The sequence below is a fragment of the Eurosta solidaginis genome, chromosome X (genome assembly GCF_040869045.1).
Source record: "Eurosta solidaginis isolate ZX-2024a chromosome X, ASM4086904v1, whole genome shotgun sequence".
In the NCBI taxonomy this organism is placed as follows: Eukaryota; Metazoa; Arthropoda; class Insecta; order Diptera; family Tephritidae; genus Eurosta; species Eurosta solidaginis.
Window position 1 is genome coordinate 214,558,963 of NC_090324.1, and position 6,966 is coordinate 214,565,928.

Consider the following 6,966-nt stretch of genomic DNA (forward strand, 5'->3'; position numbering starts at 1 on the left):
TCGCTCTAAGCAAATGAAACACTTTAGCTTTTCGCAATATTTTTTAAAGGGGAAATTCCCGAATTGGTGTTCCTTGCTTGCGCAGTGGGAGCAGGGTGCGCTTTGAGAAGTACATTTACTCTGGGTGTGCCCAAATTGGAGACATTGGAAACATTGCATAAAGGCACTAAAGTCGGATACGTTAACACACTGATAGTCTATGTTAAGCCGCTCAGACACAAGCATTGTTTTACGGACTAGGGGACTTACTTCAAGGACAGCATTGAACATAAAATCAGGGTTTCGGCGATTTCGCTTCACAAAGCGCAGTTTTATATCGCTGTTTTCCATCATGTCTGAGCCTATATTGGGGTTTTGGTTTCTGATAATCGGAACGAGTTCCTCTACTTGCACTTCTTTCGATATTCCTTTTATAATCACTAATCGCCTTCTAGTTTTTGCATTCTCTGCTCTAATGTCAGATACATTTGATAACTTATTCATTGTTGTATCGCGTTGCTCTAAGTTGTCGAACTCGATTCTAACTTTGTTATTTGACACAGGGGCTATTTTTAATGGAGCAAATTTGGTATCTTTAAATGATACACTTTTTTTAAAACTATTTAACAAAGCCGAGTGATTTTGATTATCCTTAGTTGAGCTGATTACAATTGCTGGATTGCATTTTTTATACCTTTCATGAAAATGAAATGGTATATTAATTTCGTCACGAAACCGAAAATTGTAAGTCCTTAAAGGAAAATAGGTAGACCCACCATTAAGTATACCGAAATAATCAGGTTGAAGAGCTGAGTTGAAACGAAAATTTTAGTGTCAGTGTATTTATAAATTTTCAATGTTAATATTAATATTTTAAAATAAAATAAATAAAATTTTAAAAATATATAGTTGTATTATCAACTATATAATGGCGTTTACTCCCCTCCAGTGAAACGAAAACAATTGATTTTTGAATGTTAATTTACAGTGTATATTAAGTACTGTAAGAATTTTGTGTTATAGTTTGAAGAACATTTTAATTATGTGTTAATTGCGCTAAAAGTTTATGTTAGTATTGATATAAGTACCCAATCTTTTGATGATTTGATGTACTTGATAGCTTATTTTTAGTTGTTGTTATTGTTTACTTATTGTATTAATATTTTATGTATATTTATATTTGGTTGTGTTATTGCTATGTTGTTTGTGAAATATTGTTATTTATCATGATGTGATTGAAGAATCTAGAATTAGGTTGAGTAATAGTAGATGGCAACTTTGTGTGTACAATTAATCAAAAATTAAAAACTTGTATTATGCAGAATATATGTTCAATATATAATTGTACTCTGCATAATGTATGTCTAAATTGTTGATAAAGAAGGAAAATTTGATTCCGTTATTCGTTTGAGATTGATATGAAATTGTCATATGATTTTCATTTCAATATAAAAGAATTGATATATGTCAATAAAAATTATTTTAGGAAATCTTTTGAGATTTTTTAAAATTGATTATTGATTGTTTTTTTTTTTTTTTTTTTTTTAATTGATAATGAGGTTGGTTAAATATGAATTTACTTGTATTGTGAAATTTGTATGTCTGTTGCAAAATTTCTCATTTCTATAAATGATAAATATATACTTTTCAATATAAACTGGAGAAAGAGTGTACATAATTAATATAAATAATAAATTGATTATTGTTTAAAATGTTGAAAATATATTAAATATATAAACATTAATTTAATTTAATAGTAATTTTAATTTAATATTATTTAAAACAAAATCAATTATAAAGTTAATAAATCATTTAAAATCAGTTTTCAAAAGATTTGAAGAATATAATTTAAATATCAAACCTTCAAAATGTACTCTCGGTGTAAATAAATTAAATTTTTTAAGTTACGAAATTTCAGGCGAAGGTATTAAACCATCTTTAGATAGAATTGAAATCATAACAAATTTTGAAAAACCAATTTCTATAAATAAATTACAAAAATTTTTAGGTATGATAAATTACTATCACAGATATATTAAAATGTTAGCAACAGAACTTAGTCCTCTGCATGAAATGTTAACACATGCAATTAAAAACAAACTCAAACAATTAAATTGGACAAATGAAACCACAACAGCTTTCGAAAATGTTAAAAAACTTTTTGCTAAAAATACTTTACTTACACATTTCGACAAAAATGGTACTTTATCATTAGCAGTAGATGCATCAAATGTTGCTATTGGAGCAGTTCTTCAACAAACTAGCAATAATATACTAGAACCCTTAGCTTATTTTTCAAGAAAATTAACTACAACAGAAACTAAATATTCAACATTTGATCGTGAACTTTTGGCAATTTATAATTCAATTAAACATTTTAAACATTTTCTTGAAGGTAGAACTTTTACTATTTATACTGATCATAAACCTTTAATTCATGTTCTAAATTCTAAAGTAGATAGATCTCCTCGTCAACTACGTCATCTTGAATATATTGCTCAATTTACAAATGATATTCAATATATACGTGGAAAAGACAACATAGTTGCCGACACACTTTCCCGTATTCCAGAAATAAATGCAATTTCAACTCAAGATATAAATTTAGAAACTTTATATAAAGAACAGCAAACTGATACATTTTTACAAAAAACCATTTCTGATCCAAATTCTAAAAATAATTTAAAAGAAATTCATATTCCAGTTATTAATTTAAATATATGGTGTGATGTTTCTCTACAACCTTTTCGACCTTATGTTCCACATTCTATGAGAAGAATTATATTTGACAAAATTCACTCATTATCTCATCCAAGTATAAGAACAACTAGAAAATTAATTCAAAATAAATATTATTGGCCTAACATGCGTAAAGAAATTAACGATTGGACTTCATCTTGCATCAATTGTCAAAAATCCAAAATTTCAAGACATACTAAATCTCCTATTCAAAAAATTCAAATACCATCAGGTCGTTTTGAACATATTCATATGGATATTGTTGGACCTCTTCCAATTTCAAATGGAAATTGTTATATTTTAACAATTATTGACAGATTTTCACGTTGCCCTGAAGCTTATCCGCTTAAAGATATTTCAACAAATACTATAGTAAAAACTTTTATTCAAAATTATATACCACGATTTGGTATACCATTAAATATTACAGTAGATCAAGGTTCACAATTCACCTCAAAATTTTTTACAGAATTAACTAAACTTTTAGGTTCTCATAAAATTCATACATCTCCTTACCATCCCCAAGCAAATGGCATGATAGAGAGATTTCATCGAACTTTAAAAGCAGCAATTATAGCATCAAACGACTCGGTTCATTGGTCTGACATTTTACCATTCATTCTACTTGGTTTACGAACTTCTATTAAAGAAGATTTAAAATGTTCATCTGCTGAACTTGTTTATGGCCAAACACTTAGAATACCTGGTGAATTAATTATTTCAAATAGTAATAAAGAACATGATTTTTCTAATGACGCTCTTCATAAAATAAGAGAATATTTTTCACTTGTTCGTTCTAAAGTTTTTCATCATAACAAAGAAAATGTTTTCGTTCCTAAACAATTAGAAAATTGTGAGTATGTTTTTGTTAAAGTTCTTCGTAAATCTAATTTAGAATCACCTTATGAAGGACCTTTTAAAGTTATATCTAAGAAACATAAAACATTTACAATTCAATACAATAATACTATTAAAAATATTTCAATTGATTTACTTAAACCAGCAAACATACTTATTAACACTAATTTAAATACAAATACATTAAACAACAAAAAACAAAAAAAGGTTACATTTAATATTAATTAATAATTTGTTTGTTTCAAATTTTCTTGGAGGGGGAGTAAATATAGTGTTAACTACTTTGTACTCTTTACTTTAATTTTTAAAATAATTTTAATTGAGTTTTCGTGTTAACTTAAAATTTTGAATAACTTCAAAAAAAGAAAATTCTAATTAGTTGGAAAATATCTAAACTCAAAAATAAACAAAAATAAATTTTTATACTTCAAATAAATAACATAATATTTTTAAAAAATAAATATTTAAATATTTGGTTAACCACCAAACCATGTCCGTCTGTCCGTCTGTCTGTTTGTATGCAAACTAGTCCCTCAATTTTTGAGATATCTTGATAAAATTTGGTGAGCGGGTGTATTTGGGTGTCCGATTAGACATTTGTCGGAACCGACCGGATCGGACCACTATAGCATATATCCTCCATACAACCGATTTTTCAGAAAAAGAGGATTTTTGTAATATCTTACTCAATTTAACAGATTGAAGCTTCAAACTTCACCATATACTTTCTTATATTGCACATATTGTTGCCTGAAAAAATTGATGAGATCGGTTGTATATATAGTATTTATCCCCCACAACCGATTGTTCAGATAAGGAACTTTTCGTAATTACTGCCCCGTTTTAAGAGCTAGAGGCTTCAAATTTCAACGAATGTTTAGGTATATAGCATATATTGTTGTCTGAAAAAATCATAAAGATCGGTGGTATATATAGTATATATATGGTGGTATATATAGTATATATATATAGTATATATATATATATATTTTCGCAAATTTTAGCCCCATTTTAACAGCTAGAAGCTTCAAATTTCACCGAATACTTACGTATATAGCATATATTGTTGTCTGAAAAAATCATAGAGATCGGTTGTATATATAGTATATATCTCATACAACCGATTGTTCAGATAAGAAACTTTTCGCAATTTCTACCCCATTTTAACAGCTAGAAGCTTCAAATTTCACCAAATGCTTCAGTATATAGCATATATTGCTGTCTGAAAAAATCATAGAGATCGGTTGTATATATAGTATATATCTCATACAACCGATTGTTCAGATAAGAAACTTTGCGCAATTTCTGCCCCGTTTTAACAGCTAGAAGCTTCAAATTTCACAACATGCTTACGTATATAGCATATATTGTTGTCTGAAAAAATCATAGAGATCGGTGGTATATATATTATATACTTCATATAAACTCTCATTTTTGCCCTTCTTTTACGGCTAGAAGCTTCAAAATTCATCAAATTTCATCAAATAGTTACGTTTACGTCATATATTTTTGAAATACGTGATTCGTAGTCATAGTTTTTACATGCAGACCACAAAAAACGTGAAGCTTTGCATCCTCACACAGATTACCTACCTATTTTTTATTTTATATTTATCTTAAAAATTGTTTAGATATGTTCAAATTTCACTAAATGCTTACGTGTATAGCATATATTGTGGTCTGAGGAAATCATAGATACCGGTGGTATATATATTATATACTTCATATAAACTGTCATTTCTGCCCCTTTTTTACGGCTAGAAGCTTCAAAATTCATCAAATTTCATCAAATAGTTACGTTTACGTCATATATTTTTGAAATACGTGATTCGTAGTCATAGTTTTTACATGCAGACCACCAAAAACGTGAAGCTTTGCATCCTCACACAGATTACCTACCCATTTTTATACTCAGTTGAGCAGAGCTCACAGAGTATATTAAGTTTGATTGGATAACGGTTGGTTGTACATATATAAAGGAATCGAGATAGATATAGACTTCCATATATCAAAATAATCAGGATCGAAAAAAAATTTGATTGAGCCATGTCCGTCCGTCCGTCCGTCCGTTAACACGATAACTTGAGTAAATTTTGAGGTATCTTGATGAAATTTGGTACGTAGGTTCCTGAGCACTCATCTCAGATCGCTATTTAAAATGAACGATATCGGACTATAACCACGCCCACTTTTTCGATATCGAAAATTGCGAAAAACCGAAAAAGTGCGATAATTCATTACAAAAGACAGATAAAGCGACGAAACTTGGTAGATGGGTTGACGTTATGACGCAGAATAGAAAATTAGTAAGATTTTGGACAATGGGCGTGGCACCGCCCACTTTTACAAGAAGGTAATTTAAAAGTTTTGCAAGCTGTAATTTGGCAGTCGTTGAAGATATCATGATGAAATTTGGCAGGAACGTTACTACTATTACTCTATATGTGCTAAATAAAAATTAGCAAAATTGGATGAAGAACACGCCCACTTTTAAAAAAAAAAATTTTTTAAATTCAAATTTTAACAAAAAATTTAATATCTTTACTGTATATAAGTAAATTAAGTCAAAATTCAACTCCAGTAATGATATGATGCAACAAAATACAAAAATAAAAGAAAATTTCAAAATGGGCGTGGCTCCGCCCATTTTCATTTAGTTTGTCTAGAATACTTTTATTGCCATAAGTCGAATAAAAATTTACCAATCCTTCTCAAATTTGGTAGGAGCATAGATTCTATGACGGCAACTGTTCTCTGTGAAAATGGGCGAAATCGGTTTAAGCCACGCCCAGTTTTTATACACAGTCCACCGTTTGTCCTTCCGCTCGGCCGCTAACACAATAACTTGAGCAAAATCTGATATATCTTTACTAAACTTAGCCCACGTACTTACCTGAACTCACTTTTTCTTGGCATAAAAAATGGGCGAAATCTGACCATAACCACGTCCACTTTATCGATATCGAAAATTACGAAAAATGAAAAAAATGCCATAATTCTATACCAAATATGAAAAAAGGGATGAAACATGGTAACTGGATTGGTTTATTGACGCAAAATATAACTTTGGAAAAAACTTTGTAAAATGGATGTGACACCTACCATATTAAGTAGAAGAAAATGAAAAAGTTCTACAAGGCGAAATCAACAGCCCTTGGAATCTTGGCAGGAATACTGTTAGTGGTATTGCATATATAAATAAATTAGCAGTACCCGAGAAATGATTTTCTGGATCACCTGGTACACATTTTGGTCGATATCGCGAGAACGCCTTCACGTATACATCTAAGGGCCACTCGCTTTTAAAACCCTCATTAATACCTTTAATTTGATATCCATATCGTACAAACACATACCAGAGTCACCCCTGTCCCACCATAATGGCGATAT